Genomic DNA, 20,000 nt, shown 5'->3' on the forward strand with positions numbered 1-20,000 from the left:
TAAAAGACCCAGTAAATGTGCTAAAATCTGCTTATGTGATTTTTTTTTTTTTTTTTTTGTATAAGTGAGCAGTCATCACATACTGTCAAAATACGCCGCATACAAAATATGTGATGCTTTGTAATATACTGTATATGTGTGACACACAAAAAGTTTATAAGCCAGTCCTGCAGTTTCTTTGTATGACTTGAAAGTTTGTGCAAATTGCTGCATGCTAGTATTGTAAATTATGCTTTGGACCATATTTTACAATATTGTACAGCAAACTCTATGGCTAAAGGCCAGATACAGTTTCATGTGAACCTCAAACTTGCAATTCAGTTTTATAACTCAGTGCTTGCAATTTACTTTGGTTTCATTTTGGGGAGCGTAATGTTACTTTCAGCTGCAAGGAACACAGAGCAGAATGGCTAGATAACTAAATGGCAGAAGGTTTATATGCTTGGCAGGAGAGGTTTTTGGTGCAAAACTTGGCATAAGGTCATTTAATAATTATGTAAACACTATTCCCAGCACACTCACACATTTACACCCATTGAGGATGCAGAAGAAGCATCTTGCTGTACACTAAAACAACAAAATTGAAGAGGCCATTTCACAGGCTGCTTTGCTCTGCAGCAGTCCCCCTGACAATGTCAACAGAGTACTGCTAAGGTTGTAAAGTCTCCTAAAACTCTGGAGGATGCCTGTTTGGTCCCTGAGGAGATGGGCTTCAGCTGGGTGTCACAGTAACAGGTAGGTGAAAGGTAGCCATTTGACAGCAGGGGACAAATTCACTGGAGGTTTGCATTTCCATGTGCCCTACAGAGATATCACAAGTGGTGCTTTAGGGCCCAGTTACCAGTATAGCAACATTAAGAACGCAGCTGAAATATCTCAGAAACAGGATTCTTCAGTGTAATGGCACACAAAGTAATAGTTCTGTTTAGTTTACATATGAAAATGAATTTGAAAACTAAGCATTTCTTTGGGTCTATTTGTGATATACCACAGCATGCCATGACTGGAGCAGGCAGAGAAAAAGTGTGATAACAACATAATCCTGCTGTTCCTATGAAAAACATAGGAGTGGCTGTTTCAGCAAGGTAATGATTCTGGGACATCATTTAGCCTCACACACAGCTGCCAAGAGCACAGTCGGGCCATTCTCAGAGATGGGAGACTGTACCAAATGCCAAGGCTTATGGAGAGGCAGAAATAAGTGGGCAGTCTGCTAAGCACTTGTTATCCAGAAGAACCCAATGACCTTGGGTTGGGGACACTACTGAATTGCCATTCTGCATACCTTCTTCAGCATTCTGCTGATCAATTAATGCAGTAGTTGCCCCTTATCCATTTTACCTATTGACAACAAGGGCCTGTCCCTGATTTCTCTTTATGCACAGAACACAACTCAATGGTCAAAACTGTCATGGTCTTAAAGAAAAGCAGTCTATAGTGGGGCCTTGGGCCAAGTATCTTGTCTTGCTGGGCACAACAGGGTATATGCGTGTCACTGTAGCAGAAAGCTTAGTCTGTAGTCTTTTCTTGGATGCTACACATATAACTGGTCTTCCTTGACCTCTGTATTTTTTCATCAATGTGCCAAGCCTCCTCACTGTTCGCTTAGCAAGCTGGACCTATGACTTATAAGAAGAACTCTCTCACTGTTTTTGGACTTTAGACTTTAGCAATATTATTTAAATGGTTTATATTATCTAGTCTAGTCCAGCAAGTCTTCTGAACAAAATAATTTAGTGTGAATTTTAGCAAAATACTCCAAACAGACCACTTGAGAGCTTGCACACAGCATGGTAAATGTTGTATCATGGAATTTTCTGGAAGGTCCCTACATTCAAAAATCCCCAGTGAATTGTTCTAAAGAGCATCTATCCCCACATAAAGGTACATAGGACTGGTGCAGTATCAGGCCAAGCTACTATTGCTACTACTTATATTTATAGCTTACTCACACACCCAAACTTTTAGTCAGCAACAATGTTGAAATCATAAACCAATTTCAATTATTTAAACCACTCGCATCCGCTCCTAACAAAATGCAATTGCAACCATGTTTTATGCCTCCTCTTATTGATATCAATCTCTAGTATAGTTGAGCTTCTAGAGAACGTATTGTCAAATTTAAGAGGCAGCCATCAAGAATACTGGCTGTAAACATCCTTGCAATCAACTCAGAATTCAAAGCAGTGCTAAGAAGGTAACTCCGTCAGTACAAGCATTTCTGCTTGACTGATGGAACAATCTCCCCTCTCCTTCCCGATACACTATTCTAGGAATTCTCCCAATCATCCACTTGCCACCACAGCCAATTTGGTGTGTGTGCAGGAGGCACACCCCTTGCACTAGCAGAACTTATTGCTCTAGCTCCTGCTAGCACAACTATTTCATTGAATCTGGCCCATTCTATTTGTAGAACTGGGGTTGCAGAAGCTATCCCCCAGGTTTAAGAATTTCCCTCCCGCCTTAATGGCATTTTGATTCCTTGGCCACTTGGACTCCTGACTGAGTCAATTTATAAAAATAACAAATTTGTATTATCAAATAAAGGTAATCTATCAAGGAAACGCTAGCCTTTTTAAACAGATTTCTTCATCACATACAGCTATCACAGAGACGTTTTCAAGAGATACTATAAAACCACATTAAAGCACAATGGGCTATATCCAGTTAACTCACATTCACAGAAGACCTACTGAAACCGAGTTAGTCAAGTGCAGTAGTTTCAATGGGTGTGCTCTTGAATGTGAACTAATCACATGCAATTATCCTTCAAACAATAAAACATAGCAGTGCCAAGTAAAAACTTGGACAACCGATTAATGTATTTCAAAATTGCAGGAGAATAGTTCCACTGCCAAGTTAAAATGTAATCCCATATGGAAAGAGAATTCCATAGACAAGACGACTCTACCTCGTACCACCAGGCAGTGAACCATACCTGCCTGGACCTGGGCTAATTGATATGGGAGGTGCTCAGATAGAAAACCAGGTCAGATAATTAAGGGTCTTTTGCATTGGCAACTGAAAGGTGAAGTCATCATTTTATGAAATTTAATGTAATACCAGGCATTTTCAATAATTTTACATATTTGTTGTCTTATAGATTTGTACTTAAATATGCTGTGTGTATGTATTTTGAATTATTAGCTTATTGTGATTAATCTATGGGAAATAAGAACAGAAAAGTATAGATGGTGCCCCATGAACATTTTATTAGTTATAGCCAGCAACTTCCACCAAACCAGGAAGACATTAGGAAACCAGTGTGACCTACCTACCACCATCAGAAAAAGGCAGGCTCTAACATTTTGTTCCACTTTAAAGCTTTTGAACAGTCAACAAGGGAACTCCATGTGTACACGAATAATCTAGCTTTTAGCTAGGTTCAGTCTGATAGAAGAGGCTGCAGACATCTAACCACGTCTGGCCATTGGCACAAACTGGGCATTCAGGCTCAGTGAGGAATCTCAGGAACACTACATGGTTGCAAGCATTAGTGAGTTATAGGAAGTTGAACCTCACAAATTATGGCAGTCCAAGTCTCCCATTCCAAAGTTACATCCAAATGCAAGTCTTGCTTATACTTCTGTCTTAATGGAGCTCAAATATCCAGCCTCTAATCACAGGAAGTCACTGGGAATCCATTGACATTGCAGGATCTGAGTCAGATAAAAACAATACTATTAAGTATCATCAGTATACGGATGATATTGCAATTTCACCCAGTAACCAGACACAGCTTCAAGGCTCAGCACCAGACACTTGCCAAAAGCCCATACTCTGCTAGAGACACCTACTACAATCTCTGGCCTCCTGGTCCTGCTGCTATCCCCCTTCTTGCTATTGCTGACTGTCACTCCCCTCTGTGGCTGAGCTACTAATGAAAAGGGAGTAAAGAGATGGGCACAATGAGCAAGAGGGGACCACTGAGAGCATCTTGTCCAATTACCCTCAAAACCTATGACCACCTATGACTTTTTGGACAAGATGGAATAAATGTACTTCAGCTATAAAGCTGTAGGTGATATTCTTTCACTACTTCTTCTGGGGCTATTTCAATGGGAGTACTATGAAAATTGTCACTTTAAATTGAGATACTTTTGAAGATACAGTTTAGGCAGAGTCTATGGTTTAAAGCACATTTCACCAACCTGGTGCCCTCCAGCTGTTTTGGACAACTCCCATGGCAATGTTGACTGAGGCTAATGGAAGGTGTAGTCCAAAACATCTGGAGGGCACCAGGTTGGGGAATGCTGATTTAGAGTGATGGATCTTGGATTTGCAGATCAAGTAGACTTTCCAAGCAAGCTGGGAATGATGCTTTTTAAGCAGTTGCAGCACAGAACAGCTGCAGCCTCCATTCCTTATTTCTGAACTGAGCAATCACAGTTAAGAGGAAGTAGAGGGGAGGTGCGGACAGTAGTAACAACCTGAGAGTGAGCAGTTTCCAAGAACAATGTGGAAGGGAAAGAAAAGTGAGTTAGGAAGTAGAAGAACAGGAAGAAGTATTTGAGAAGAATAGAATCAGTAGTAGTGAGGAATAAGACTTGGCTGCAACAGGAAGCAAAGACCAGCAGTTGGGATGTATATGCTTGGGTGGCTCTTGACCACAGACATTCCTGTAGTAAACTCTCCAGCTTATGAAAATAAGGCAGTCTCTCATCTATATTCCTAAGATTTGCAGTCTTATTAACATGTACTCTGGACTTCATCATTTCAATTGGGCTACTTCAGAGTACAAGGTTTTGAGGCTTCTGCCAAGTACCCTGATATCACAATCGCTGCTTTTCCAAGAAGGAGAGACTTTGTAAACATATTTCCTCCAGCATCTTCCATGCATAACCAGCCTGAGGGTGATGGAAAGGTTGCATCTCCCTCACATGCTCTAGTTCAAGTAGCTATTCATGCATTTCAAACAAATACAGATTAGGGAGCAAGGAAGTCAAAAGGCTGATCTCTTGCAGTTTCAATGATGACTTTTGCATTCTTTAACATATTCCTAAGAACATTTTGTTTTAGGGGAAACATTCCTATGCATTGAATAGCATATTACTAAGAACATTCATTATCCAGCTTTATGGCATCATTAACAATTATTTATGTTAACAAGATATAAAACCTGGGATGTTGCTTCTTTTTATATATATAAACTACCTTGAAAATTCAACTGAAGTGCTGTGTATAAACATCTAAAATAAATAAATGTTAAACCACATGATTTATCAGTGTAACAATTGTGTGGTTTTTGTTTTTGTCGTAATTGCCTTTTTGTAAAAACTAATGCTTTTCAATCAGAAATGTGAGCAGGAAATCTACGTTCAGTATTCAGAACAACTTTCAATTAGATGCTCATGGAGTAACACACTACCTCATGCCTCTACAGCCACTTTGGTCACAGCATTTTGCATGAGTTGCAATTTCTGGACTGTCTTTAAGGGCAACCCCAAAGAGTGCACATTGCAGTAGACCAACTTCACTGTTACCAGAGATTGAGTAACCATGGTCAAGCTACCACTGTCCAGAAATAACCACAGTTGGTTCAACCAGCCAAAGATGAACTTAGGTACTCATTAGCCAATGAGGCCACCTGAGTCCAAAATGACAATGAGGTTCCAGAAGCACATTCAAACTACATACCTAATCTTTAAGGGGAGTACAACCCCATCAAGAACAGGTACCGTATTTTTCGCTCTATAACACGCACCCGACCATTACACACACATAGTTTTTAGAGAAGGAAAACAAGAAAAAAAATATTCTAAACGAAACAGTGGATGTATGATTTTTGTGGTTCATGCTGTGGCCACAGACATGTGATCTGACGGTGAGTTTGAGGTAGCCCAATGCAAAAATCCTGAGGATCCATGTGGATCCGTGCTTTGTAACCACGTTTTAAGTGGGGAGGGAAGGAAAAGCACTCAAGGGACAAGGAATACGCGTGGGGTGGGTGGAGAAGGATGCTGTTAATAATGCAGAAGAGGGGTATAAGAGGAGAAGCAAGCAGGCTCTGTTTCTCTCCCTCCTCCCCGGCTCGCTGAAAAATTTTGCTGCTATTTAGCCAGCTGAGTGGGGAGGAGAGAGGAACAGAGAGCCTGCTTGCTTTAAAGGAGCCAACCGGACAGGAGCCACTTACACTCGTGTAAGCGGCTCCTCTCCTCTCCCGCTTTGCTCCTTTAAAGCAAGCAGGCTCTCTGTCCCTCTCTCCTCCCCACTCAGCGGCTCTTCTCCCGCTTTGCTGTTTCAAAGCGAGCCACGGAGGAGGGAAGGAAGGGGAACCATGGATCCTCTGCTTACGACTGCAGCAGATCCCCCCGCCATCCGTAGGCATTCGCTCCATAACATGCACAGACATTTCCCCTTACTTTCTAGGAGGAAAAAAGTGAGTGTTACGGTGCAAAAAAATACGGTAGTTAGTATTTCCAACTCCCAGACATGAGTAATGCCTACCCATAGCAGCTCCGTCTTGTCTGGATTCAGCTTCAATTAACTGGCCCCCATCCAGTCCATTACCACCTCCAGACCGAGGTTCAGGAGTTGGTATAATGAAACAGAGGGATAGAGGTAGGTGTCATCAGCATATTGATGACACTTTGTTCCCAATCCCTTGATGGCTGTTTCCAGCAGCTTCATATAGATGTAATAGCAACAAGACTGAACCCTGTGGGACTCTGTAGGAAAGTTCCCATAATGCCATGCAGAAGTTACTGAATGGTATTATCTGGAACTATTCTTGGAGGTAGGAGCATAACCACTGAAAGCAGTGCCACCAACTTACTTAGATAGCCTGGAAGATACCATGCTCAAGGAAAATCAACAGGGTTACATTCCCCATAGCCCTCCCTGGCACAGGTCATTGACCAACAAAGTTTCAGTCACAAAACTCAGTTTGAAGCTAGACTGATGAGGGTCTAGATTGTCAGAGGCTGTATGCTTCCGAATGCCAGTTGCGGGAAATCACAAATGGAGAGAGTGCTATTGAAGTCAAGTCCTACTTTTGGGCTTCCCACAGGCATCTGGCTGGCCAGTGTGAGAACAGGATGGCCCACTGGTCTGATCCAGCAAGCTGTTCTTCTGGTCTTGTGATAATCAGTTTCATCCAAAGGCATGTCTGATGCTGCCTGCCCTGCTTTTTAGCACATTACCCATCAAGGCATAGAGGCAAGTGCAGACAAAACTTAACCACGGCTTTGGTTCCCAACCTGAAGAGTAGTTTACAAAGTAGAAAATACAAAGCATATTCTTGAATGAAAATCCTTCATAAGATTCCTTAAGAGTAGCCTCTGAAATCATTCAGTTGGCACTGGAAAGACAGAGATCAGCTAACAAAGGCAGTATGTGGCAGATCCCCTGGTATTGGCAGGAGGGGAGAGGCTGCCACATGTTTACATGTTACCTACCCTGGGCTATTGTCTGATTCATGCATCTTATGTCAGTACAGATTTTCAATGCAGCTACGAGGAGTAACACTGGATCCAAGTAAAGAAAAAGAGCACGGTTGGGAAGGCAGCTAAGATTCCTTTCTGTGCAGAGCTGGGGAGACACCTCCATGTGTGACTCTCGAAGGGGGAGGGGAAGACCATCTGGACCACTGAGAGCAACTTACACACAATTACTTAATTGCAGTTTTGAATGAAATTGTCCATCATAAAAGATGCCTGAAGAATTTTGACTTTAACAGGCTGCCTGAAGGAGCTATAATATACCACTGTTATCGTTTGTCTTAATTTTTATTTCTCAATCACAAACTGTAGCCTGCACTTCAGAAATATTTGGGATTTAGTTTTAATTGTACTGCTTTCAACACACACATAACATATCTCTTTGTGTTGAAAGCATCACGGTGATTTATCCTCATTATTGTGTAAATAGGTTTCGGCAGTTCTCAGTAAATAAAACAAAGAGTGACAGGAGGAAAAGGGGGAATTTGCTTTCCTACCAATTAGAGTAGCCTTAGGCAGTACTTTTAAGAGGAGATAAATCCTGCAAATCACTAAAATGATCCTGTCACATGCACCAAATATTAAAATCACACAGCGGCACACTTCATACAGTTTGCTTTGGTTTAATGAGTTGGGGTGGGCTTCGTCATGAGGTTTGCTTCTCACAGTTGGGGACTGTTGATTGACAGTGGAGATCATGCCCAACTGCAGCTTCCTAACCAGTAGGGCCAGATGGAAAATTGCAATTCACGTTTAATATGCAGTTTTTCAGAGAATGAAAATTCCCAAATTGTCTTTTCACCTCCTACCTCTAAAATTCTTTCCCTTAATAAATGCAGAATATGCTACGTATTAGCCAAGAATGCTTTACTCCACCCCCTCTCTTTCCAAAAGTATTAAAACGAAACATGGATGAGATCCCTATTAAGCCACCAACCTGTTAACTTCTTCAATTATGTAAGTTTTTCAAAGATTAAAAGATAAGTTTATGGAACATATGCTGTGATGCCCAAACACTTTAAAGGGAATATCAAGGTAATGATGCTGCCTCACAATAAAAAGAATATGGGAACCATCTGCTTGACTAAGTGCACATTCTGTTTGTCAAATTTGCCTGAGTTTTTAATCCCGTACAAATGAAATGATGCACTTTTGACTTCTGAAGTATTGCAACAATGTGTTTTTGTCAAATATTTTCACATTTAGTTAGCCGAAAGTTCTTATCACTTTGGGGAGGGGGTCGAATTCTTTTCTAACCACTGAAGCATTGTGCGCTATATATTGAAGAATATATTGTAAAGACACAGTTTATATTGGGGTTATAATGGCAAACAAGATGTGGAAGACGCAGAACGTGCTGCTCTAAGAGTTCCTATAACAGATAACCTTACGACAACAGCTTTAGTAAGTGTATCCTATTTTCAGCGACTACCTTTTCTCCCTTTTCTTCCGCAGTCAAGTTTTACACGTTGACATTTATACTTAGTACGGTGAGCAATGATTGCTACCTTGTTACAGTGTTTTCTCTCTTTCTTTCTTTTATCCAACTCCCCCCCCCACTCCCCGCCCTTTTTGGTGCAATGCTTTATGAGAGTGAAATGTATGACAGGAACCCCAGTAACCTGAGCCCCTGGGTCAGTAATGTATTAAAACAAAACAAGACACACATGGCTTAAGCACAGCAAGAAATCATGCAAGAATGGGAGTTTCAGACAGGCTAAGATAAAGAAGGCCTACCTAACAGCTGCAATTATAGCCCTAGTTATATGAGTCAATCCATTATTGCATATGGGCTTGACAAATTACCATCAACGCCAAAATAGAACAACAGTGAAGCAATTTAGGTTTGATTTTTTTGATTTTTTTATTGTAAGCTCCATTGAAATGAATTGAGCTTACTGCAGAATACATGATCTTCAGATTGTTTGGTGTAGCAGACATTTTGGGAAGCTGGTATTTTCAAATGTACAGATGAAGACAATTAATGGAAAATAATTGGAAAATATTGTTTCAAATGAGCTGCAGAAATCCAGGAACTAAAACATACAGTTAAATTGATATTCTTACTGTTAGTTTTTCAGCAATGCATTTAAAATCACAAAGCTGAAATATGAGAATAATTTATTTTAGCATTAAATGACTCTTAACAATGAATACTTCCAGCGACAGATTACTTTTCTCCTGTTTCTTTCCTGTAAATCACTTGAGAAAGTGTTTGTTTCAATTTACTCTTGGCCTTATCTCTACGATCTCTCACATATGCACTATCTTGTGTAATATCTTTTTCAGCCTTTCAGTTTTGTCCAAGGGTGGATTCACATATCCATGGGATGTTGACCTGTAATATACATTTCTGTGCCACACCAAAGATGACAGGTTTTGCTATAATCCTCAACCACATGTAATTTCTCTCCATGCATACAGGTGTACATTTATATATGATCATTTTCAGTTACTTTGGACAAATGCAAGGAGATACTATGCAAAAAACAACCGCAGCTCAAGGCACAGGTACCTGAATCAGAAAATATAAGTGGTTCCCTGTATGATTACAAAAGTGTAATAATAAATTAAGGTTGCAATCTACTTATGCCTATTACTATACTTACTGAATGGGACATACTTTTGAATAGATATGTATAAGATTGCACTGTTGCAAATACACTGATATACTGTCTGCAGCTTCCCAAGGCTCTCCCCAAACCAGCACATTTTCATTAGTGCTGGGAAAGGGGAGGATCTAAACTGAGGCTGCTAGGGGAGATGGGGTTTGCGGCAGGTGAGAGTGACTCCAAAGGGGGAACATCAAAGACATTTGGGTCATGTCATTGGGACTCGCCCTCTTTGTATTCATTTCATCCCCCTGGTATTTTCAAGGGGAGGAGGGAGTTGTCAACTTTTTATCTCAGCCATTTCCAGAACGAAAGAAAGGCTTTTCTGGAGCCAGCCAACCCCCTGGCTTTGTAATGATGTTGGTAAATGTCAGGTCTGTCCAGAATAAAATATATTTCGTCCATGATTTGATTGTGGATGAGAGAGCTGATGTGGCATGCATAACCATGTCAGAGGGGCAAGGAAAGGGAGTCATGATCATCCACAGAGCAGTGTACTGGATTGTTTTTCATTGTTGTGGCCTAATGATACAGACAAACTACTTTAAAAATTCCTGCCCCTTCACATTCCGGAGCACTTTCACTCCTTAGAGCTAGCCATAGAGGGTTGACTGGGTAGGTCCAGGGCATGGGCATAGCTGAGGGGGGCAGTTGCCTCCCCCATCAAGTAAAACAATAGAAATACTTAACTAACTGACCAATCACATCAGTTTTGCTCCACCTAACAAAAGTCCTGCCTCCCCAACAAAAGTCCTGCCTCCCCAACAAAAGTCCTGCCTCCCCAACAAAAGTCCTAGCTATGTCCATGGTCCAGGGAGTGATCAACTTCTAACTGGAGAAGGACATACCATCTTGAAGGATGCAGTGGCGAGTCCTCTTCTTAAGAAAACACCCCTGATCCAGAAGTTAGTTAAATGACTACCACTCAGTAGCAAACATTTGTCAGGAGACAGATGTGGGGAGTGCGACCCTTTTCATTTTCCTAGTTGTAATAGTTATTTGTTTTGAACTGTTTTAAAGGTGTATTTTATATTGTTATAACCCACCCTTAGGACCTCTTGGTGATGGGCGGGTAATAAACCTAACAACACCAACAACAGGCACGTTTAGCCTGGTAAAGAGGAGACTGAGAAGAGATATGGCATTATTGAGTATTTACAAACAAACTGTAAACAGATTAAGACATTGGCAGGACTATTGTAAAAACCTGCAGTTTAAATTGTGTGTGTGTATTTTATATTAGAATAGACGAATAAAAGAATAAGTTAAGACAATTTGGAGTATGCAGGAAAGGACAAAAATAAATGTAAGGAACTGCAGAAAAAGGGGGAAGGGAGTCAAACCGAAAATGTTAAAACTTGGCAAAATAATTGTTGTAATGTATATAAATGAAAATTATAAATAAAAATCTTAAATAAGAGAAGAGATATGACAGCCACCATCAAATATCTAAAGTGCTGTCACATGGTGGATGAAGCAAGTTTGTTTTCTCCTGTTCTGGAGGCTAGGATGGAAACCAATGGATTCAAGTTACAAGAAAGGAGATTTTGACTAAACTTCAGGAAGAACTTTCTGAAAGTAAGAGCGGTTCAACAGTGGAACAGACTCCCATGAGAGGTGGGGGACCCTTCTTCCTTGGAGGTTTTTAAGCTAAGGTTGGATGGCCATATGTCTATAATAATAACAATAATTTATTATTTATACCCCGCCCATCTGGCTGGGCCTCCCCAGCCACTCTGGGCGGCTTCCATAGAAACCAAAAAACACTAAAATATCACATGTTAAAAACTTCCCTGAACAGGGCTGCCTTAAGATGTCTTCTGAATGTCAGGTAGTTGTTTATCACTTTGACATCTGATGGGAGGGCATTCCACAGGGCGGGCGCCACTACCGAGAAGGCCCTCTGCCTGGTTCCCTGTAGCTTTTCTTCTCGCAATGAGGGAACCGCCAGAAGGCCCTCGGCGCTGGACCTCAGCGTCCGGGCAGAACGATGGGGGTGGAGACGCTCCTTCAGGTATACTGGACCGAGGCCGTTTAGGGCTTTAAAGGTCAGCACCAACACTTTGAATTGTGCTCGGAAACGTACTGGGAGCCAATGTAGGTCTTTCAAGACCGGTGTTATATGGTCTCGGTGGCCGCCCCCAGTCACCAGTCTAGCTGCCGCATTCTGGATTAGTTGTAGTTTCCGAGTCACCTTCAAAGGTAGCCCCACGTAGAGTGCATTGCAGTAGTCCAAGCGGGAGATAACCAGAGCATGCACCACTCTGGCGAGACAGTCCGCAGGCAGATAGGGTCTCAGCCTACGTACCAGATGGAGCTGGTAAACAGCTGCCCTGGACACAGATTTGACCTGTGCCTCCATGGACAGCTGTGAGTCCAAAATGACTCCCAGGCTGCGCACCTGGTACTTCAGGGGCACAGTTACCCCATTCAGGACCAGGGAATCCTCCACACCTGCCCGCCTCCTGTCCCCCAAAAACAGTACTTCTGTCTTGTCAGGATTCAACCTCAATCTGTTAGCCGCCATCCTATATGATATAGTTGAGATTCCCGCATTGCAGGGGTTTGGATTAGATAACCCTCACAGTCCCTTCCAACTCTACAATTCTATGATTCTACTATTCTATGATGTCTACTCAGCTGTAACTCTTATTGAGTTGAATGAAACTTACTCACAGCTAAGGGCGTATAGGATTTCAGCCTACATCTGAAGACCAGGCAGGGTACTTCTTTAAATAATACATTTGCTCAAAACAAAGCTATCAAACAAAGAACTATTCAAAAAAGGTATCAATAATAAGACTGAAGAGTAGTTCAAATATCTAAAATCCATTCTTTATAAAGCAGCCCCTGTGTGTGCGAAAGAGACAGACAGACAGACAGACAGAGAAGGAAGGACAGGGCAATGACTGCATTCTTTTGATTAAGAAAAACCCTATTTTTTAAAAGGTGCCACTATTATGATTTTACATTTCAGTCCTAAACATGTTTAGCTAGAAATCGGTACTAAACTGCAATTGTAATGATGCTTTGGTATGCTCTGTTGTGTGGAGAGAGTCTCCTCCTTTAAATTCCTGAGAGTTTACCTTGGTGAGGACCTCACTTGGAAAATCAACATAACTCAGGTGGTCAGAAAGGCCCAACAGAGACTCCATTTCCTCAGGGTCTTGCAAAAGAATAATGTTAAACAACTGATGAACTCCCTTTACTAGTCCACAATAGAAAGTGTCCTTTCATATTGTATCACAGTGTGGTATGCTGGCCTGACAGCCATGGACAGAAAGTCTCTATAGAGGGTGGTGAATACAGCACATGATATCATGGGCTGTCCCTTGAGTTATCGCAAGGGATCGTTGCCTTAGGAGAGCGAGAAAAATTCTCAGGGATGACTCACACCCGGGCCATCACCTCTTTAATCTTCTACCCTCGGGCAAGAGATATAGAAGTATAATCAGCTGTACCAACAGGCTAAAAAATAGCTTCTATCCGTGGGCTGTTAGGCTGTTGAACAGAAAATAACATAGCGAAATTGACTTGCGAGGTGGTGTGTTGTTTGAGAAGAGATTGAGTGTTGGGGGGGGGGACTCGTTTAATTTCATTGTACACAGGTTGTACAATGACAATAAAGGTGTTGTTGTTCTTGTTCTTGTTTATGTGCTGTGTATTGCTTTGGGCATATCTATGTTGGAAAGTGGCAAACAAATTAAAACAATAATAAGTAATAAATACTTGTTTTCACTGGAATTTTCTTCCAAGTAAGGGTCAAATGCAGAGATACATTCCATTCGCATTCTGTTATTATCATCCATATTTGTTAAAGATGGGAATGATTCACAAGTTACTTTTCATGGAAAATAACCATGACACATTCCTCTCATATACAATCCTCCCATTACAAATGCTACTGGAGCTGCCTGAGAAACAGCAATGTGGAACTGGTAAACAAGCCACACAGGTAACATTCGATCTGGGCCTTTCGAAGAGCTACATTTGACATATAGTCTCCAAGAATAACTCCTCTTTAATTTCAATGGTCAGCCCTAGCTGTCAAATTTAGAGTAGGTGCAAGGCTCCATCCAGAACAATGAAATGGCTTCTAGGCAAATAATTGCATCAAGGAAAAGACACCAAGGTGTCATTTATAATTACTCTATCCACCTGCCTCAGATTTCCTGCTCTTTGTAAAATATCAGTAAAAATAAACTGAAAATAAACAGAGAGGAAACAATACATGTAATTCCTAGAACAGCAGCAAATCAGGCTCTTAGTCTGTGTGCTTACATATTCCACAAACATTTAGTAGTTTACAAATCCCCAGAATTATCATTTTAAAGAAATCCTAGTTGTTTCATTTATTGTGGTGTGTATGAGTGTGCATGTGTATGTACATAGATTTTTGGGATTTTTTCAATTTGTTTTCTCTGCCAAAGATACCATCACTACTTTTCAATATTCTGAATTCTCTCTCTCTCTCTCTCTCTCTCACACACACACACACACACAGAGGCTTTCTATTTCTCCCCTCCTCTCCCACCATTTGCTACTGGCTGAAAACTGTAGTTTTTAGAAATGTAGTTTAAACATACATCTAATGGAAAACATAATCAGACCTGTGACTTTCCAATATATTAGGCTGTGCCATTTTTATTTTATTATTAATTTGATATCAACCTGAGCAGAATTCAAGAGTGATTTTCACAATATGATTTACATACTGGACTGAGTGTATATTTAAAATAATTTGGACTGAATTATTCTTAGTAGAATAGATGGCCACAGGAAAAAGATCGGGAAATAAAAGCAGCTTTAGTCAGAATCTAAGCAATTTGCTGCCAAATACGAGCAGCATTTCCCCAGATTATAATTTACACTGTATTAACTGTCAAGAGTACTTTTGAGAAATATAGATAACAATTCAGATGCAATCGATAGGTAGTGACAGTTGATTTTAAAGCTTAATGCAAGACAAGGAAAAAATGACTGGTGTATCAGCTCTGGAAGAATAAATTTGTTTTGTATTTGATTTTTGTGTTAAATTTATTACTGCCAAGAACAGCTCTTTCAATAATAATAAGAACAAGATTGTGAAATTGCAACATGTTTGTCTCCCACAGTTTTCACTGCATATCCAATATAAAATGATGTCCCTTCTCAGTACTATAAATAGATCAAATTAAACTGCTCTGTGTTCCTTTACTATAACCACTTCCTTAAGCCCGTTTCTCTGCCCCACCAAATTAAAAAAAATAAAAACCCAACCTTCAACCCAATTTACCATAATTAAAAATCCTCTGCAGTTAATTCTATATCTTCATCTTCTGGGAGCACAAAGAATATCTATTTTGTGAAACGTTATATAGATTTTTATGTCTATATAATTTTTGAGCCATCCAATCACCACCAACAAAAACCATAAAGCAAGAGGTTCAGACATATGATTGAGGAGAGTTGATATATCCTTGTCATAGTCAATAGAAGCCTTTTTTTCCAATTCTGTCAAAATGTCTAGTGTATATAATGTTAGGTTTTGATGTTGCTTCTGTACAATACCACAAGAAACTTACTTGACAAATATCAGGGAGAAAAAATTTCCCCTCTAGCCCAACTCTATTACACTGCTTATTCTATCGCTACAGCTGGGGATGCCTCTCAGCAGAACTGTACACTCAAAAAATCTACCAGCATGGCCAGAAATGAAATGATGAAACTTGCCACCGTTCAAACTTATCCATACTTCTCACTTATGACATGATTGATTTTCCTTCAGAATGCTCAAATATGGGATTGTCTTCCTTCTTTTTTTCACGGTGGTAACAGCTAATGTATACAGCCTTGGCCTGTCTGGGAATGGCAAGAAGTTGACATGTAGAAGAACAACTGAAATGAATACGGATGAAATTTGAAAGTGCAATTTTCCATCTGCCAATCACCTTTTAAAGGCACAAGTTAACCACCAATCAGGAAAATCCTTTGTGAAATCATACTCATTTAGACTTTTCTATTTGATAGGCCAGCTAGGCTCATTAATCAAGCTTTTAGATTCTGATACAAGTCTTGATCACGTACACTGCTTCCCCCCTTGCTTTAGGAATATTGTATCACATTTTCTCAATGAGTTATTGATAATTTATATTCTGAATTTAAAATATATAGTCTCCTTTTAAATAGAATTTGATTAGGTGACTACAAAATCTATTTCCCTTGTTATGGTACATAGCAGATCATTTCCTAGAGCTTGGCTCAGAAGAAAATGTGCGGTATTTCTAGCATTAATAATGTATGGTCACCAAAACCCGTTCTGGCCATAGCTTCAAGATGCTTCGAAATACAGCCAATTAAGGTTTATTTAATTATTAAGGTTGAATAAATAACAGCGAAACATGTTAAAAATCTTTCAGTTTCAGTCAATCATAATAAAAAATTAATGAGACTGGATAGAGAGCCATAAAAACTGATAGACTGCAATCGTGAATTATAAATTGGTATTGATTTTTTTCCTTTGCAATAACACTCTCAGGTAATCGTATGTTGCCACATGTAAAGTGCACTTTCCTGGATGAGACTAATATTAACTATCAAATATATATGAGATGGAGGCATTTATGACACTTCAGATTTCACAAACAAAAAGAAAAAAATACAATTTGTGGAATAATAGCATAGAACACAGAATCCTAGGGTGTTTATGGGAGCAGAAAGGGATCCCACTGTGCCATGAATTCATAAGACAGAGTTACCTTATTCTTCTGCTGCCATTTCTTCTCTGATATGTTACCTTGTTAGTATCACTAAGAAAAGCATAAATATTTTTTATTATTTGTGAGGCTCATCCTGTCTTGCTTAATAGACAGGCCACATGGAGTTAAAGCCATATTATATGGCCTGGTGCAGAAGTGATCATTCAGAAAACCAAAGCACATATTTTATACTGCCTAGCTTTATTAATTCTAAGCCCCCAAGAAATAGTGAGGGGATTTTCCAGTCTTCTTTTTATTGAAGTAACATGGAAACAAATAAGACATTTCCCTAGGCTAGCTCAGATAAAGTGGACAATTACTATTGGCATTCTACATGTAAATATTTAACACTTCACAGCTAGTTTGCACCTAAATGCCCATTAGATGTTGCTACAAGCCTGGACACTATTTCCCCACAGAGCTACATTGGCCTTCCTCCGCAGTGTTTATTGGATTAGGGCTAACACACATCTTGTTCTAAATAGCACTGGAAAGGGACTTGGTTTAAGCGAGAGGAGAGAGAACCTCCCTTCTGACCAAATGGCTTCACTGAGTGACACAAACCAACTCCTCAAAGGAAACTCAAATGAAGCCAGTCACAATAACAGAATTTCTCTTGATCTAGATAATTGATAAGGCTCTGCTGCAGTTCATTAGCTAAAATGATCAGATTTACCCCTTTGAGTAAGAGAACCTGCACTGACTATGTCAAGGAATAAGAAATCACTCTATATGGCTACTTTCGTTCTGTTTCGTGACACAGAAGGGGGGAAAAAGATTCCTTCTAAAACGGTAAGGGCAAATTTTATTTATACCACTGAAACAGTCCCTCTTTCATGTGAACAGAACCTATGTTTATTTCTGTGTAAAATGCACAAGTTTTGTTTATTTTGCTTCTCATTCCCACATATGTTTCATAATATCTCATTACACCAATAACACGGGTTGTGCACATCTTCAAGGAAAGTGGGTAGAAAGTGCACATTGTACCAGATTTACAAATGGCAATATTTTAACATATTACTTAGTATGATTTAATGGATTACTTTAGTCAGTACTTATAATTACTTTGGTCATCTTCCAAAGGTTATTTTCAGCTTCATCAACAACTTAGTTAAGCCAAAGTATGTGCTCTTATACCAACATACAATCTAATTCTATGCATCTTTACTCAGAAGTAAGTCCTACTATACTCCAATTGGCTTTCTCTCTGGTAAGCATGCATAGGCAACCCTATTGTCTTCCATCTAAAATCAAGTCAGTGTAAACTCTGAAATAAGACAGAAGCAGCACACAACCAAGCTTTGTGGAAAACCAAGCTTTCCCCAAAATGCAATACAGTGGTACCTCAGTTTAAGAACAGCACTGTTTACGAACTATTCGGTTTACGAACTCCGCAAAACTGGAAGTAGTGTCCTGGTTTGTGAACTTTACCTTGTTCTAAGAACGGAAGCTGAATGGTGGAAGGGCACTGGGGGCGGGAGGCCTCATTAGGGAAAGCACGCCTCAGTTTAGTCTTCTTATAAGGACTATTAATTATAATTATTAATTATTATTATATTATTATTATTTGTATACTGCCCTATATCCGGGAGTCTCAGGGCGGTTCACAGAATATTTAGGTGAGTAAAGCACAAAGCCTGCATGCCAGATGATCATGAACCCACCTCTGCACATGCAGGCTCACTTTCTGCAACGTAGAGCATCATCTGCCATTACAAGAAGATGCTAGAAGTCCCTGCTTTTCACATCTCTGTTGATGCCTTTGACATACCTACTGGAGTGAATGTTCCTGAAATGTTAGGTGTTTTCTGTCTCTTCGTTCTCCTAATTAGTGTGTTCTCAGTAGTGATGGTAATACAAACACCAACATTTTCAACACTTTAAGAATAAAGAAGAGCTTGGTAATTACTGGTGGTGATTATTTTTTAACTCCGTGAAGCCAACGCAAGGATTTTATAAGCTACTAATATAAAACGACATGGTATGCAATTTTTAGGACACGCATAGTATTTTTCTTTCAGATACTCTTCTCCACGCCGATTAACTTTTTACAATTCAGAAATAATAACTGAATTGTTTGTTTTCTTCTTTTCATCAGCTACATATTGTCCTTGTTTTATTTTAGCACTGGGGAAAAGAAGAGCTTGCTGGATCAGACCAATGGCTGAATGTAGTCATCGTGACCAGGAGCCATGGATAGACTTTCTTGAATTTGTCTAATCCTCTCTTATGTTGGTGGCCATCACTACATTCTGTTACTGTAGAATACTGCAGTATTCTGTTTCCTATTTTACTGTCAGGCACAAAAAGAGAAACTTTATTATTATTTATCTATGTAAAGTTTTCTTAAGTGGTCAGAACAGATTAGAAAAATAGACATGCATGTTACATTTGGGATGCAAAGGTTCCACAAGAACCTCTGTCCTACTTAGAACAGAATTGTGACCTCAGTTATTTGAAGGGATCTGCTTAGCATTTTATGAATTCTGCTCTAAGGTAAGTCTTGTTGAAGTTATGCTTCCCACATGTTACATGCATGTCTATTTTTCTAATTGGACCTTGCTACTTTTCATTTTTGATGAATTGCCTTCAGAGGTTCAGAAATCCACCTTTTTCATGCCCACCATCAACATTTGTTCCAAAAAAAGGTGTAAGATCCAACACAGGTGCATTTAAGCCCGTTGATTTCCAGACACTTAAGCATCTCTCTCTGCTCAATTGTGATCATCGTCTTGTGTTACTCCCTTACGTCAAAACTACAGGCGATATATAAATACATTCATTTTTTAGGGCCAAGTACTTTACAGGAAAAGTATTGACTATCTAATGTTTCTTTGTTCAGCTGTTTTCAGAACATGCTCATCTATGTGACAAACTACTAAGGGCATGTGATTTTGATTCCTTGCAAGTGCCAGAAGTCACTGCCATCTCTCCTGTATCTGGAATTGTAGTGATACCCATGGGGTTTGCAACGAGACCGAAAAAAGCTTGCTTTAATTTGGTAAATAGTTTTCTGAGTCACTGCAGTGGTGCAACTACAGAATGGGCTGAATCTCCCACTAAACACCAAACATACAAATCCCCTTCATAATACGTCCTCCATTCGAAGAACATATCTTTCCCTGTGTCATGATCTCAGTTACAAAGCTAGGTCACTGAATTTGAACCAGAGAAATCTCATGGAACATTGTGAGCCAGATACGAATGTC

General features: G+C 39.9%; 1 protein-coding gene and 1 long non-coding RNA gene across 24 annotated transcripts in view; one reads left to right on the top strand and one right to left on the bottom strand.

The window, feature by feature from the left end:
* LOC308478001 overlaps positions 1 to 19,059 on the top strand; it is a 42,058-nt gene extending 22,999 nt beyond the window's left edge. Inside the window, exons 2-3 of one of the 2 annotated variants that reach the window (XR_013986802.1) lie at positions 11,555 to 11,668; positions 18,917 to 19,059. This is a non-coding gene — a long non-coding RNA (uncharacterized lncRNA). The remainder of the gene's footprint in view (positions 1 to 11,554; positions 11,669 to 18,916) is intronic. The other variant, XR_013986801.1, reaches the window with a different exon arrangement.
* Positions 1 to 20,000, bottom strand: part of EBF3 (EBF transcription factor 3) — a gene marked incomplete at its 3' end in the record, with an annotated part of 192,981 nt that overhangs the window by 97,996 nt on the left and 74,985 nt on the right. The window lies entirely within an intron of this gene.

The sequence above is a fragment of the Podarcis pityusensis genome, assembly GCF_964106645.2.
Source record: "Podarcis pityusensis genome assembly, chromosome: 5".
NCBI lineage: Eukaryota > Metazoa > Chordata > Lepidosauria > Squamata > Lacertidae > Podarcis > Podarcis pityusensis.